At 42.7% G+C, this 17,340-nt stretch overlaps 1 long non-coding RNA gene across 1 annotated transcript; it reads right to left on the reverse strand.

Moving 5' to 3' along the window:
• Positions 1-14,824: 14,824 nt before the first annotated feature.
• LOC310667968 lies at positions 14,825-16,510 on the reverse strand. Its single transcript, XR_014506493.1, has 2 exons — positions 16,274-16,510; positions 14,825-15,067 (listed from the first exon to the last, which is right to left on the reverse strand). It is a non-coding gene; the product is annotated as an uncharacterized lncRNA (long non-coding RNA).
• Between the last annotated feature and the right edge of the window lie 830 nt (positions 16,511-17,340).

Here is a 17,340-nt window from a genome sequence, read left to right on the forward strand (position 1 = left end):
AGTGTGCAAGCTCCCTTTCAAAATTTTACACAAGTGCAATAACAAAAATTTAAAAAATGTGCTTCAGTAATCTTTGACTTTTATTCCAGTACTTCCCCAAATCACTTTGGATTGATGGTATTGTGAGCTAATGGGACAAACCTCTACTTTAGGTAGGCATTTTGTTTTCTTAAGATCCTTTTTCTTCTGACAGAGCTTCCACTCCTATATGATAACAAGACAGCCGCTGTTTTGAGAGTGGAATTGTACTCAAGAAGCTTGATTCCTTCCTCCCGCCTTGCTTTAACAACACTTATTTTGAAAAGTGTGGGAAAGCGATGTGTTGTGTTCAAAACCAGAGTGTTCTTGTCTAGATGGCAAACTATTATTTCTCTTCTTACTCCCCTCCATCCCCGTCTTCCTTTCATTTTGTCATTTTTCAACAGTGAGTGGACATCTGCTGTTCTGTTTCCTATTTCCCAGTCCAGTCCTTCCATCTGAAACAATCTCAGTTACAGGGTGAAAGGAAAGATTTCAGGGGGACATTGCTGTTGCTATAAGAATTTACGGTCTCAAATATAAAAATTAAATGTACAAGGCAAACACGTACATAAATAGATAAACCACATGTCTGAAATGGTACAGGAAGACAGTCTGAAACCATTTTGACTCTCCCAAAGTGACCAAATGTTTCTCTGCAAGGAGGGAGGAAATGAAAAGACCTCCCCATTGCCTCTGTGCTCACAAATCCTGCCTTAAGAGCACATTTAAGGTGTGAATAGGGTGAGCCTGTGATCTGGCTCAGGAATTAAGTACTTATCATTACAGAAGAATGGCCAGGCTACCATGGTGATCCCATCAGTGACCATTGACAGGTTTTCTGTCAGACAGGATTTTGCTGGAGACCACCTCCTTCTGTGATGTATGTATGATGTTTCTGGGGGTGGTCTTGAATTTGAGGGTAGGCAATTTCAAAAGTTTATATAAGGGCTGGCACACCTTTGTTCTGGGTTGCTCCTCCCTTCTGCTTGTGGTGAGTGGGGACCCTGTTGCAACAGTTTAATAAAGATCAGGCTTACTAGCTGCTTTGTTTCTCAATATTCTCTGGCTGGCCTGTTATTTTCTCCTACCAATAGGGAACCCACTTAAGGACTCTATGTGGGCTCTTGGATACCCCATAAGGGGGAAAGGGCAGATTTAGTTTACAACACTGGAGATCGTATGGCATTGCATTCTCAAATGGGAAAATGTGCAGGCAGGGCTGGCCCTATCATTAGCCAGAGTGAGGTGAGTGCCTCAGACAGAAAATGCTGGATGAAGCATTTGGCTCTTGCTCTTGGTCCTTCTTGCCAGTGAACTATGTTGAAGGACCAAGCTGCATATGCAACACAACTTCTCTTGGAGTGCTATACTAGCCTGCTGCCTGGGGAGCAATGGACAGTGCTATCTAGTGTTGTCCATATGGAAGTAAGGTTCAACTTCCAGTCCCATATGGAGAGGGATTCCATATTGGCCGTCACCTCAGACAGCAAAATGTCATGGATTAGCCCTGGGTAAGTAGCCTGAAGGAAAGAAAGCAAAAATCTTAATCTGTGACTCCATTATGTCTTCGAAGAAGAAGAAGGGGAGGAGGAGGAGGAGTTTGGATTTGATATCCTACTTTATCACTACCCTAAGGAGTCTCAAAGTGGCTATCATTCTCCTTTCCCTTCCTCCCCTACAACAAACACTCTGTGAGGTGAGTGGGGCTGAGAGACTTCACAGAAGTGTGACTGGCCCAAGGTCACCCAATTGCTGCATGTGGGGGAGCGGAGACACGAACCCAGTTCACCAGATTACGAGTCTACCGCTCTTAACCATTACACTACACTGGCTCTCCATTGATGATCCATTACAGACCCTCCAAGCGTCCCTATTTTGCAGGGATAGTGCTGGATTTACAAAAGCCATCCCGCTTTCTGATATGATCCCAGAATTTGCCACTTTTCCTTAGGATGTCCCTATATTCGTTTCAGAAATGATGGAGGGTATGTGACCCTCGAGCCAAGGAGATCAGTAACTATGCAACTTTTTAGAAGACATCTGAAGTCAGCCCTGTATAGGGAAGTTTTTCAATGTTTAATGTTTTATTATGTTTTCATATATGTTGGAAGCTGTCCAGAGGGGTTGGGGCAACTCAGTCAATTGGCTGGGGTATAAATAATAATAAAATTATTATTATTATTATTATTATTATTATTATTATTATTATTATTATTATTATTATTATTTATTGAATAGGGTGTCTCTATTTTCATCAGAGAAATGTTGGAGGGTATGACAATATGATCTTAAATTGACACAATTAAGACAGTTACTCCATGCCACAGAGAGACATTTTTGTTGTTTTCTTCTGAATTTACCTTAGGTAAAGGTAAAAGGACCCCTGACCATTAGGTCCAGTCGTGACTGACTCTGGGGTTGCGGCGCTCATCTCACTTTATTGGCCGAGGGAGCCGGCATACAGCTTCCGGGTCATGTGGCCAGCATGACTAAGCTGCTTCTGGCAAACCAGAGAAGCGCACGGAAATGGCGTTTACCTTCCCGCTGGAGCGGTACCTATTTATCTACTTGCACTTTGACGTGCTTTCAAACTGCTAGGTTGGTAGGAGCAGGGACCGAGCAATGGGAGCTCACCCCGTCACAGGGATTCGCACCTCAAACCTTCTGATCGGCAAGTCCTAGGCTCTGTGGTTTAACCCACAGCGCCACCCACGTCCCTTGAACTTACCTTATTCTTGTTCAAAACTAAGCAATTTTCTCAAGAGTTTCAAAATCTTCTGATATGGATAAGTTTTATTTTGTGGGTGAGAGGGGGCAGAGTTTTCCAATTATCCTAGTTTAGCTTTTTAAAATTCCAAGTGGAGTGCCAAGCCATTTAACGGAACATTGATACATGGAACTACCTGAAAGGAAAATAAAATTAAAATGCCGACTTTTTAAGAAAAAAGAAAGGGGGTGGGATAATTCTCTAGCATTCAGCCAAACGGTATAGTTCATTTCTTGCTTAAATGTAATATTCTCTCGATATAACAAAAGTCTTCTTAACTCAGTGGTCGCCCTATATGCTTTTTGGAGCCCTTGGGGGAGATAGACTTGCACTGGAACATGATATATGGCTTTAGTTTTAGAAACAGAATATGCATTTGATTTCTGTTCTTTCCTGCGAGGTTTTCCAAAGTGAAACCATGAATCATTTCCTGAGGTTGTTAGATTTATGAGCTGGAGGCCTTAACCTGGGTAGTAACCCCCCTCAGTGCCTTCAGTAGGAAGGGATTGGCTGGTGTGTGTTTTTTTACAAGAGAATGGTTAAGTTTAGTTAATTTCTGTTCCAGGGCATTGAGTTAGCCACCACTAAAATGGAAAATTAAAACGAGTCCAAGTAAGTGTTCATTTCATTTGCCATTTCTCAGATGAATGCAGTAGAAATAGAGGTGACTGCCGTGAGTATCAGAGGCTCAGCTCTCGCACCAATATGGAGAATGGCTACACCAGTTTTCTAGCCAGCCTGGGAGCTACATGTGGAAAGTAGTTGTGCTTATTTCACACCTTGTCAAAAAAAAAAAGCAGGCTACCGGGAACAAGGAGTGGCTCAAACGAACCCCTGAATGTGCCCTATCTTTAGAACCGGTTACACTGATGAAAATATGAAGGAATAAAGAGGACTCATTAGGAACAGATGAACCATTATAGAACATTTACTCATCTGCACTACTGCAGAAATATAATAATGGGTCCTTGAGGGAAAAATGCATACAATCAACAGCAATACCCCAAGCTTCTTCTGGATAATATTACTATCTGGGAAGGACAGACACAACGTGATGGCTTGCAATTCAGACGAGAGATAGTATAGAACCCAGGGAATGGCTGAACACATATGCATCAAATGAGCCCTGATCCCTTTCTGCCACTTTAGAGCATCTCTTATCTCTGTGGCTGTGTCTCATGAACTCTAAACCACACCAGGAGGGCTTTAAACAAATGTGCCACTTAGGGAGGTTGAGGTAGCAGATTGAAATTCAGACATGATTATGTCTCAGGAATACTGTTGTTGGTGGTGGTGGTGTTGTACACAGAATCCCCATCGGAGTAGAAATCATATATTGAACAGATGGAAAGCTCTTTAATCTGAGCAGGCTGCTTTCTGAGCAGGCTGAAAGCAAAGAGTAAGGTTACCGTAACTTCCCTCATAGAGCTTCAGTATGCTGATGACAACATAGTGTGTGCACGCTCAGAGGATGACCTCCAAACGATCCTAAAAATCTTTGCAGGTGCTTACAAAAAGCTTGGCCTATCGCTCAACATTCAAAAAACCAAAGTGCTGCACCAACAAGTACAAAATAACCCCTCTGCAGCACCACAAATCCAACTCAATGGTATGATGTTGGAAAATGTCAATCACTTTTCCTACCTGGGCAGTTATCTTTCCACAAGGGCCGGCATCGATGCTGAAATCCAGCATTGCCTTCGCTCTGTGAGTGTGGCTTTCTCCCGATTGAAGTGCAGAGTGTTTGAGGACTGTGACATTCGCAGGGAAACCAAAATGCTTGTTTACAAAGCTTTGTACTACAAACCTTACTGTATGCTTGTGAAACATGGACCACTTATAAACGCCATCTCCAACTCCTCAAAAGATTCCATCAATGGTGTCTCCGGAAAAAATTATACATCATCACTTGGAAAGACAGGCGAACTAATACCAGTGTACTGGAAGAAGCAAAGATCACCAGTGTTGAAGCAATGATTCTTCAACATCAACTTTGTTGGACTGGTCATGTTGTGCGGATGCCTGATGATCGTTTTCCAAAGCAACTACTCTATTCTGAACTTAAAAATTGAAACCGTAATGCTGGGGGTCAACAAAAGAGGACAGTCTCAAGGCAAATTTTTAAAAATGTAACACCAACAATTGGGAAACACTTGCCTGTGAGCGCTCCAGTTGGAGAACAGCCTTTATCAAAGGTGTCATGGACTTTGAAGATGCTTGAACTCAGGGAGAAACGTGCTAAGAGGAAGGCATGCTTTGAGTTGGATTTGAGTTGGATTTGAGATTAAGAGTCTCATGCTCAATGTCAATGCTTATTATTACGGCAAACAGCCAGTGAGTCTCGTGCTCTACCAACTAAGTTATCCCGGGTTGTTGTCATGCATTCAATAGTAGACACAATACTTTTTTTGTGCAAGATTGGGCACTTTCAGCTTTGCTATGAATCCTGCCCATCCTCTCGCTGAAACCTGAAAAGGCATTATTGGGACTAAAGGCACGGCTTGGCTTCATTTTCTATAAGTACATGTTGCAATTAAATGCATTACCACCAGTGCTTTTCTTCTAGAAAAAAAAGGGTGCCAGTACTCACCATGAAGTTGTTCAGGAACGTGCCACACTTTTAACCAGTGCTTTTCTACTAGAAAAAAAAAATTATGCCGGTACTGCAGAAAAAAGCACAGATTACCACAAAATGCCCATGGATGGAGACCTAGTTTGAAGCCACAGTGCGGAAAGAGGAATGCAAACTTGGGGCTATAATAGTTTGTGCAGGGGGGAGGGAACAGAAAGAAAAAGAAATACCAACGAAATAAATATTGCAGAATAAATTGACAGAATATACAAAATTAGCAACTGTGACCGCAAAAATAAGAAAGATGAAACACAGATAAGAGAGGAGTGGAAGGTATTTGTGTTTTTTATAGAATATCTCAGGAGATATAATACTCAATTAAACTTGCAAGTGAGGTAAAGGTAAAGGGACCCCTGACCATTAGGTCCAGTCGTGCCCGACTCTGGGGTTGTGGTGCTCATCTCGCTTTACTGGCCGAGGGAGCCGGCGTACAGCTTCCGGGTCATGTGGCCCGGATGAATAAGCCGCTTCTGGCGAACCAGAGCAGCGCACGGAAACGCCGTTTACCTTCCCACCACAGCGGTATCTATTTATCTACTTGCAATTTAACGTGCTTTCGAACTGCTAGGTTGGCAGGAGCAGGGACCGAGCAACGGGACCTCACACCGTCGCGGGGATTCGAACCCGCCGACCTTCTGATTGGCAAGTCCTAGGCTCTGTGGTTTAAGCCACAGCGCCACCTGCATCCCACTTGCAAGTAGGGGTAACCATATGAGCAGCAGTTAGTATTAAATAAGGGGAACACGTGAGATAAATTTGGAGGGTATAACAGGATGTGCAGCAGAATATGGGTTGCATAGAATGCCATGGAGAGATGGACTAGGAAGTCCTAAGGGAAGTGATAAGTGATGGACAATGTATGATGTATGTAAAAAAAAACAACTTGTGGGAAATGTACAAAAAAGGGAATGAAGAACTTGGAGTCTGAGACTGGAGGATGTGGACTACACATGGAACTGCGCACAATTAGGCAAAAAAAAAAAAACCCTTGTTCTACTGTTGTTACATGGCTATGGATTCCACATGTTGTGTCACCTGGAAAAATGAATTTTTGAAGGTATGTGCAGGTCTCAGCTAATAAAAGCTTCCTCTGGAGATCACATGGAAGCCAGAAGCCAGAAGTTTCCCATTTCTGATGAACATGGCTGCCCAGCTGATGCTAAGGGTGTGTTTTATGATGCCTGGAATTGTCGGGCTTCCTAGTACAAACTTTTCAATGAAATACTATCCTATTGTGATCCAGTAATTACTTGCAGTCACAGGGTATCATCAGCCACAAAGATTTTCTCATTCACTTTAATGAATTCAAAAACCTGTGCATTCACAAGGACACTGGAATATATATGAAGTCCGGGGGGATGGGGTGGGGAATTGAATAAATGATTGCAGCTTCAAGCAAGGATAAACTCTAAAATAAATATGTTCTTAATCCTATTAATTAATGCTTACCAACCGAGGATAGCTCCATAATAAGTATATAATTTTATTACATCAGTCTCGTCTTAATATTTGGTTTAGATTCCAGTGAATTTCACCCCTTAGCAAGCGTTTATTCCTATTAGATTTGTCACATGCCTGAAATGAACTGTGAAGGCCACTCATACAAGTGAATATGAGGGGCAATGAGAACATCCGGGAATGTGTATGCCTTTTCCTTTCACCTAAAAGGAAACATTTATTTTAATTTGAAAACGATTTACCAACCACTGAATTATGAAATGAATTCATTAATAGAGCACTAATAATTGAGTTGAATTAAGTGGTAGTGGCTCCCACAAACGTTGTACACCAGATGAACATCATTTAATTCAATTAATTGGAGATGCTTCTGATTTGCACCACTGTGGAAGCTAAATGTAGACCAAGCATATAGTGTGCCTTTTGGGTTTCTCATCTGCAAGTACCGTATGTATTTGTAAAGCCTGGGGGTTGGGGAGACTTCTGTGTAAAATACAGATTTGCAAGAATTTGAATCAAGGGGAAATTAGGCCCCACATCCTTACCAAATGTGAACTCTGTGGGACTTCTAGAAGCCTTGAAGGGCTTTTCTGCTTAGTTAGGCATTTAATTCAAGCACTTTCCTACACTGGGTCATTTGAAGGAGCCGCACTCCAAGGGCAGGAGGGACACAGGTAGTGCTGTAGTCTAAACCACTGAGCCTCTTGAGCTTGCCAATCGCAAGGTTGGCCGTTTGAATCCGCACCACGGGATGAGCTCCTGTTGCTCTGTCCCAGCTCCTGCCAACCTAGCAGTTCGAAAGAACACCAGTGCGAATAGATGAATAGGTACCGCTCTGGTGGGAAGATATAGGGCGTTTCCATGCACTCTGGCACTCACCACAGTGTCAGAAGTGGTTTAGTCATGCTGGCCATATAACCTGGAAAGCTGTCTGCGGACGAACACCAGCTTCCTCAGCTGGAAAGCGGAGTTGAGCACCACAACCCAAAGTCAAATTTGACTGGACTTAACCATCCAGGGGTCCTTTACTTTACCAAAGGCACATTTCTGAGAGGCAGCAAGCGACAGAGAATAATTTATGCACCACCTTTCTGTGGTCAAAATCCTTCTCTCTTACATGAAGCAGCATGACCTAAATCAAAAAGTCATTTGCAATCTGCAGCATGAAGAGGAAACATTATGGACCTCATGTTCTACCTTTTATGGGCTTAGGTCACTCCTGGACTGGGAAAACTGGGCCACAGTAGCCCAGGCAATGTATTCTATGTGGGGTTTCCCTTGTGGTTGGCCCAGAAACTGCAGTTAATGCAGAATGCTGCAGCATGATTTCTTGCCAGGAGTGAGAGAACCTGTTAACCAAAAGTGCCTATGTCATTGTATGTTGCTAGTGTCCTGTGGTCTGTCAGAAAGAGCATACAGCTGATGAACTAAAATAAATATTCTTACATTTTCAGTTTTGCTTGTAGGTTCGTTGCTTGAAAACTCAATTATCTCCTTCAGCTCAATATGTATGTGCAGGTTTGTGCATATAGATAGAATGCTGGGACTAATAAAAGCAAATTCAGATACTCAACAGAGTTTTCAGAAAGGCCTTTTAGTAAAACAAATCATACTTTGTTAGTCTCGTTCTCATATTCATATTTCAGGATTTCTGAATACCGCTACACAGTAATTAAGTATGGGTATGATTTTCTTGAGCAGAACACTATAATTAGAAAAGTCTTCACATACCCCAACTGTGCCAAAATATACCATCAATGGGCGGTATAATAATTCCACTTACCCCATTCCCCCTCTAAAGGCTTGTTTTCAGAAGGTCAGAATGCAGCGAAGCACTGCCAGTAGAAATTAGAAACATCTATTCAAATGTCCTTTACGAGCGCAGACCAACTGTTGGTGTTCCATAATACTGCACAAATCAGCAAGGATGTGGAATAAAGCAGCTGTGGCTTATTGGGCTGCTCTATTCAGCTAACATTGTTCCTGGCTGTAATGCAGACAAAAATCCAAGTACAGGCAATTTGCATATTTCTTGTGTTACTCACACATTTCCTCTTCTTTGTGCATGTGCGTGTGTTTGTGATTGGGAGGGAGAGAAAGAGAGATTATCGCTGTTTATTTTTATGCTGCTTTGTAAACCACGCTCAAAAGTGGCTCACAGCATTGAAAGGTTTACATGATAATTCCATTAACTATTGCAAGACATTAAAAAATAAAAATAAACAGTCCTATAAGCAACAGGGTGATGAAAACATCTCAGTAGGTTTGCATTAAAATTATCCAATCGACAGATAACCATCTTGGGCTGGGGTATTGCTTAGGGGGTTTGGGGGGGGGAGTTGTTGTTATTGATATTAATTTTTGTATCTTTCTAAATATTTTATTATAATTTATGTGGAAATGGTTCAATTTGGTTGTGCGTTTTGGACGCTTTGTTTATTGTTTATGACAACTTTGGCTGTGTTGTAATTACGTATTTTTTTCATGTTGTAAGCCACCTTGAGCATGGTTTGAACTGTGGGAAAGCAGTATACAAGGAAAATCTCCATATGATCCTATCCAGACGCATCCTCTGAGGGAAATTACCAGATTCAGCTGCCCTACACTTCAGTATTTAAATTTAACCCAATTAAATTAATCCAATTCTTTCAACAGTACTGTGAATCTTGCTCAGGTTGGGGGTTGATAATTTTAGGGTGTGTGGGCGTTGCTGGTTCATTCATTGCTGCTTTGAAAGGGCATTGCCCAGAAAGGTGGTCTGGAAATATTTCCAAAAAAACAAATTAGCCAGTTGCTCTTCTCCAGTGAATTGTATCATATATCACATGGACTGGCTTGGTTTTGTAGAGGTCTGCGCTATCAGACCTCTGTTTGCTTCGTGTCCCAGTGAAACATCCGATTAAAATGGGATGCTAAAAATGAGGGGAGTGGCTTACTCTACAAATCCATTGGAGGCCAAGCAAAACAGAAGGGAACAATAAAAAACCAGTAAACAGAGACCTGAATCTTAAGGTGTCTGGTGAGCCTCTTCAGAAATACATTCCCTGTGTACGAAGTGTCACTGGAGAGAACCACTCAGGCAAAGCTGGCCCTGCACTATCCCAGCTGTTAATGAGAGAGAGAAAGAGAGAGAGAGAGAGATTGCTGATCATGTTGCACAGAGGGAAGTCCTGAAATTCAGAATTAAACACATTTCCCCTCCCTTGCTGCTGACAGCTATAAGACCTTATTACACACTAATTTCTGCCCGGCGGCAAATGCTTTACGTAGCATCTTGAAATTAAAATTAGGGTGCCTAACAAACCAAGAAATGCACTGGCATAGCAATGACCTGTTGGAAAGCATGACGGGGCATTAACTGCTTCCTTGCTGAGAGATTCGTAGGCAGCTCTCCTTGTGCAGAGAGCAGCAGAGAGATTGCACAGTTGGACGGAAACCTTTCAGACGTCATTGACAGTGACTGCAACCTTTGGGAACCAACAAATACTGTTGACCAGTGCTTAAGGGGGCAGTACCACCCCTGGGGATTGGTAGGAACAAGTTTATTGTTTTGTTGAACTGATTAAATGGTTTTAATTGGATTTTGGATGAATGTGCTATTAATCATTACTGTTTTGAATTTTTTGTGTGTTATTACCTTCCTTAGAGGGTCATGCAAACCACCATTTGGAATAATGCTTTTTATAGGGTAGGGGGCACTGGGGGTGCATTCATGGACCCAAGGGGCTGTGGCACCCAAATGTTTGGGAGGCACTGACATGCAAACAAGCCACACTGCAATTAACTGAACACAACCAACGAAGCTCTGGAACCCCTAACCTCTCACAATGTCAATAATAAAAAAGATACAACTATATAACACTGGTCTTGAAAGACACACATTGGCTCCCAGTATGTTTCTGAGCACAATTCAAAGTGTTGGTGCTAAGCTTTAAAGCCCTATTCAGCCTCGGCCCAGTAGACCTGAGGGAGCAATTCCACCCCCATTGTTCTGCCCAGACATTGAGGTCCAGCGCCGAGGGCCTTCTGGCGGTTCCCTCACTACGAGAAGCCAAGTTACAGGGAACCAGGCAGAGGGCCTTCTCGGTAGTGGCACCTGCCCTTTGGAATGCCCTCCCATCAGACGTCAAAGAAATAAACAACTATCTGACTTTTAGAACACATCTGAAGGCAACCCTGTTTAGGGAAGCTTTTAATATTTGATGAATTATTATATTTTAATTCTTCTTCTTTGGCGACCACTCGTAGCCGAATGAGATTGTCTTCCATAAACACGGTTTTAACAATGAGGCCATAAATGACTGTGGAGGCCAATTCTGGATCCACGCATCCTTGCATAGTGGGGACTAAGCTGTCCAGAGTGGCTGGGGAAACCCAGTCAGATGGGTGGAGTATAAATAATAAATTAATAGTAGTAGTGGTAGTAGTAGTAGTAGTAGTAGTACAAAAAAGCAATGGTGTGATGTAGGGCTGGCAAGGGGTGTGGCCTAAGGAGAAAGATTGGGGAGCAGTTGTGATGGGGAGAGAGGCTCAGGGGGCTACATTTTGCATGTGGGCCTGAGGTTGCCCACTTACAACGAAGTAGCTAATGAGAATCAGACTCTAGAATGGACTTTACTTTTCCTGCAAGCTCTTCAGTTTCGAGAGTAATGGACAAGAAGGTCACATCTAAACACTCAATCCAACCTGTCTATTAGGTCAAAGATTAGGGAGGAAATCACCTTTTGTAACTGTAGGTATATTTTAGCCTTATTGGTTTCACCAAGACCGCAGTGGAATAAACCTCGTTACTCTTGAGTTCTCTGATTGCCTTCATTGGACATTTGAATCGATATGAAGTTAATGTAACGTAATGTACCCGAGTCCTATTAGTGCGCTAATTTGAAGGTATATTTTTATTCCAAACCCTCTTAACCTCTGCCGTATACAAATGGTTTCATTTGTCCCAGAGCAGCCCTTGTCACATAGCAAGCATGTCGGCATTTTTTATGTAAATGGAAATTATTTTAAAACGAAAAACAATACAAAAAACCAACCTGTATCCCTGCTGATAGCTGAAAGAAATGGATGCTGTCAAGGGGCTCAGATCCATTAGCAAGTCCATCACAAGCTCCAGTGCAGATCACCAAAGTTCAAGTTCATGGCTATGCAGAGTTTTATTTTGTGGTCTCGGTAGCATTTCAAGCTCATACAGTGGTACCTCGGGTTACAAACTTAATTCGTTCCGGAGGTCTGATTACTTCTGGGTTAGTGGAGTCTGCAACCCGAAGTGTTTGTAACCCGAGGTACCACTGTACAGTGGTGCCTCGCAAGACGAAATTAATCCATTCCGCGAGTCTCTTCGTCTTGCGGTTTTTTCATCTTGCAAAGCACGGCTATTAGCGGCTTAGCGGCTATTAGCGGCTTAGTGGCTATTAACGGCTTAGCGGCTTAGCGGATATTAGCGGCTTAGCAGCTTTAAGAAAAAGGAAACAAACTCGCAAGAACTCGCAAGATGTTTCATCTTGCGAAGCAGGCCCATAGGGAAATTCGTCTTGCGGAACGACTCAAAAAACGGAAAACTCTTTCGTCTAGCGAGTTTTTTGTCTTGCGAGGCATTCGTCTTGCGGGGCACCACTGTGATAACATATTCTCACAAAGGTTGGGTGCCACCCCTGCTCTCTTAAGCTGCAGCAAGATTCCATGGGGTTCTAGGATCACCCAGGGTCTGTGTTCCTTTGGAGCCATGGCAGAGAATGTCATGGCTTTAAGAAATGTGGTTTATTCACCTATTTACACCTTCAGTGTGCATGGAGGGAATCCAGATGTTATAGCATGGTCATTTCAAGAGGGGCTGGTCCACCACAAGAGTACAGCCCTGGAGTCCAAGGCATCTCTCCCAGCCAGCCTTCAGCCATCCTGCCCAAGATGGAGACCAGTTTTTCTTTTTCCTCCTTCTTCCCAGAACACCTTCCTAAAAACTCTCTTTTCCTGTCACTTCAGACACACACACACACACACACACACACACACACCACCCCCTTGGCTATATTTGTCTCCCCAGGCCAAAATATTCCTCTCCAGTGGCCCATCAGCCCCTTTTGCCATGTTAACAGATCTCTTCTTCATTAGGCCAGCCAGACTGGTTTGCTAAGCCAGCTCAGGGATTCCTTGTCTGGTGTAGTTCTGCAGCTTGTACTTTCATCCATATCCCAATTACGGTAATCAAAATCCTGCCATTTATTAATTTCAAGGGGTTTGGGGGGGGTTCCCCAAATCTATACCAATACATTGGAACCATCCAATATAACAAGGGGGAAAGAAGCAAAGAAGGGGAGTTGGGTAAGAGTGCTTTTAAAAAAGGTAAAGGACTCCTGACAGTTAAGTCCAGTCGAGGACGACTCTGGGGTTGCAGAGCTCATCTTGCTTTACTGGCCGAGGGAGCCGACATTTGTCCGCAGACAGTTTTTCCAGGTCATGTGGCCAGCATAACTAAGCTGCTTCTGGTGAAACCAGAGCAGTGCATGGAAACCCGTTTACCTTCCCGCCAGAGCGGTACCTATTTATCTTCTTGCACTTTGACGTGCTTTCGAATTGCTAAGTTGGCAGGAGCTGGGACCAAGCAATGGGATCTCACCCCGTCACAGGGATTCGAACCACCAACCTTCCGATCGGCAAGCCCTAGGCTCAGTTCTTTAAACCACCCGCTGCTTTTCCCCATCCATCCTATCCCCATCCAACCTACCCCAACATTATTTTTTCCTCTGTGATTTCAAATACAGTGGTACCTCGGGTTACATACGCTTCAGGTTACATACACTTCAGGTTACAGACTCCGCTAACCCAGAAATAGTACCTCGGGTTAAGAACTCTGCTTCAGGATGAGAACAGAAATCGTGTTGCGGTGGCGCTGTGGCAGCAGGAGGTCCCATTAGCTAAAGTGGTGCTTCAGGTTAGGAACCGTTTCAGGTTAAGAATGGACCTCCGGAATGAATTAAGTACTTAACCCGAGGTACCACTGTACATGTTTCACCTCGAAACAAGCCTCAAGTGGAGGGGGTGATGGTTTAGGGTTATTTAAAGTGAAAGAAATAGTGAGTAAGGAATGGGTTAAGTCTGCCGCCACCCAATTGGCTCCACTTGGAAGTGGCTTTTTCCTTGTTTTGAAAGGGACCGTTGGGCTACCTTTGCAAGTGTTTGTACACAACATGTGATATAGGCCCTAGAGGAGCTCTTGCAGTTCAGGCTGAAAGCCAGCTCAATTTAATGGAGGTTGCCAATAATTTCAAACTAGACATCTCAAAGCCCGTTAATTATTCCAAGTAAATCAAGCTTGGTTCCTGGGCAATTTGTCGTCCGTCCCCACCCCCAACCAGCTTTTAAAGGCTAAATTTTAATGAATTTGATTCATAATGCAGAAAACAGTTTCTATCAGGAGACGCTTACTGGTTGAAATTAACCCTAGTTTCATTACCTTACAGGAATTGCTTTGCCAATATGGCAATTACGAGAGACTTAAAACTGAGCCTTCTGGACTGCTTTTTTTTAAAATAAAGAAAAAGACCAAAACCAAAACAAAAGAAAACAAAACCTACATTTCTCATATACCATTACCTACGGTATCTTTACTTTGCTGCAGATTTACATTCCCATAAAATTGCAGGATATTTGAAACATGGTAGCCAATTTTTACGAGCGTAATTTTGCGCTTTGCCACTTTAGCACCGGAAACAATAAAACAATACAAAGTGGTGTGGTAAATTTTATCGGCTGTTGGAAAACTCTGTCTGCATCAGAAAATGGTAAAATTAATGTTCCCCACTCAGGAAGGAAAGTATTATGTCACACACTGTCAAATGCAAGAGTGATACCTGTTTCAATTTATAGGTGTATTTGAGCAAATTGTGCTGCGTGCCCAGTGCAACGTAAATTGTATGCCTAATTCAAAAGAGGTCACTACCTGCAAATGTTTTCAGTGGCATAAAAAGGCACACACCCTTTAATCGTTTTTTTCAAAGGCTGCATCAAAAGAGAGTGAAAGGATTTACCCAGGCAAAGTGAGGACTACGAATAATCTGATTGGCTGTGATCACCCCATGTGACCCATTCCACTCAACTTTGACTTCAGTGATGTCTTCTCATAGCCAAATGTGATGCACTATGTGACATAATCATTTTCAAGATGTGATTCCTGGTCTTCTGGGATCATTCTAGGAAGGAGAGAGGAACCATAATGAGAAGGGGAAGGACAATGACACTGAATGCGGGAAAGAGGGAAACGAAGAGCAGAAAATTGCTTAAGAAAATGTGACCTGATCAAGGAGTGTGTTTTAAATGAAATATCCCCCCCAACCATATTTTTGGTCTGAATATCTAAACAGCCAAAGACTCAGCACCACTGTAGTAAATAGTTCTCCAGTTGTTGGATGAAAGGATCTACAACTTACTAATAATGCCTGAAAAAAACATAGCTGAAACAACAGTGCTGAAACAATAATACAAAGGAAATACATGCAATCCTCAGAAAGAACAAGTACCACCCTTAAGGGTCATCCTCACTCTATTTTATCAAGATGTATTCATCCTTGTTGTACTTTATGTAATGGTAAGTAATGGTTGTACTTAACCATTATGCAAAGGCAGATAATGGAGTCCTATGATGAAACTATGCAACTCTGGTCCTATTTGATGCCTGGGGACTATACATAAATCTGAGATCTTTGAAAGATCAGCAGGGTGATGATAGATAGCTAGATGATAGATAGATGATAGATGATAGATGATAGATAGATAGATAGATGGATAGATAGATAATAGATAATAGATAGATAGATGATAGATAGATAGATAGATAGATAGATGATAGATAGATGATAGATGATAGATGATAGATAGATAGATAGATGATGATAGATAGATAGATAGATAGATAGATAGATAGATGATAGATAGATGATAGATAGATAGATAGATAGATAGATAGATAGATAGATAGATAGATGATAGATAGATAGACAGACAGACAGACAAACGTGATAGATCTGCCAAAAGGGGGGGGGGTTAAATCACTGAGAAAACACACCTTAGAAGCCAATATATGCTTTAACAGACTAGGCGGCCTGTTCTCCTGTCCCCCAGTACTTGAGGCTGAACCTTTATCCAGTTGCTTTTCAACCATATCTTGCTCTGGCACCAGCCGCCTTCCAGCGAAGGGCAATTCTCAAGAGATCAGATAGAAAGCTAAATTCCAATCATAATCTTAAACAGCCCAACTGAACTTTGCTTTAGCTGACTTTGGCCGAACTAGACATGCCTATCAACTGGATTAATGCCCTGGCTTTGAGATGTCCAGCATGGAACAAGCAAGGCTATCAACGCAACTCCAATCTGTCCCTTACCTTTATTGGATTCCTTACCTCTGCGCTGAACTTCCTGGTTTGCTCATAGCCCTTAATCTTTCTCCTGACATTATCCATCTCCGGGACAACTTAAAACCAGATGGCGTGACACCAGAGTCTGTAGACAGTGGTGCTCTGTGAAACTCACTGGCCAGTTCGACAGAGCATTATGTTTAGCCATTCAAAATATCGTAGGGGAAGAGCTATGCAGCAGTACAAAGACCATTGAGGCTTCTGAAGGAGGGGAGGATTCCGTTTATGCCATCTCCATGGCGTACAGTTAGCAGACGACATTCCAGGCAGCAAATTGCAACCCATTGACACATCTTCAGTAAGCACACCATCAAGAAACCAAAAGAGTGGGGGTGGGGGTGAGGGGGAAAGGCAACATTTGCAGAAAGTTAATGAAGTGAGTTCACTAATCCCCTCTTAGATTAGAAGCTTCTTGGTTTCTGGAGTCTTTGGAGACAACGAAGCAATCGTTATATAGTACACTGAGCCCCAACAAATTTTCAAACCCTGTCCCCATTATAATAACTAGTAAAGCCCCTTCTACAGTCGGCATCTGTTCCAGTGTGCAGTTCACTACCACACAGGCTGCCTCAGGAGATCAATCTCATAAGCCAGAAGCAGCTGCTCTTGCTCCTCTCACTCTCCCCATCCAGTTCTTTGGAGCTCTGTCACTAAATTCCAAACAATAAGTTTGCATTATTACTTTATTTTGAGAGACTGGCTTTCAACTGTAATGGCGGCGGTGATAGCGCCAAAGCCAGCGATCTTCCCTCAGACCAAAGAATTGTTTCCCTAATAACATTAATTTGCCTGTTTAAAGATTTTCCTTTTCCTTCCCTGCCCCCTTTCCCCCCAGGGTGTGAGGAAGAGAGACAAGATCTTTTGATTTTTAAATAAAATGAGCTGGCAGTAAATGAAGGGAAGTTATTTGTATGCTGATGGGGCTGGTGCCAAGCCAAAGAGGAAAATAGTTTGGCAGGAAGCCAAGCTGAGTTTTAGCCTGTGACTTCCCTTTGCTCTCTGAACTAACGGTGGCCTTTCAAGTTCAATATTAAAATGTCGGAGTGACCAGA

The sequence above is a fragment of the Podarcis tiliguerta genome, assembly GCF_965153285.1.
Source record: "Podarcis tiliguerta genome assembly, chromosome: 17".
In the NCBI taxonomy this organism is placed as follows: Eukaryota; Metazoa; Chordata; class Lepidosauria; order Squamata; family Lacertidae; genus Podarcis; species Podarcis tiliguerta.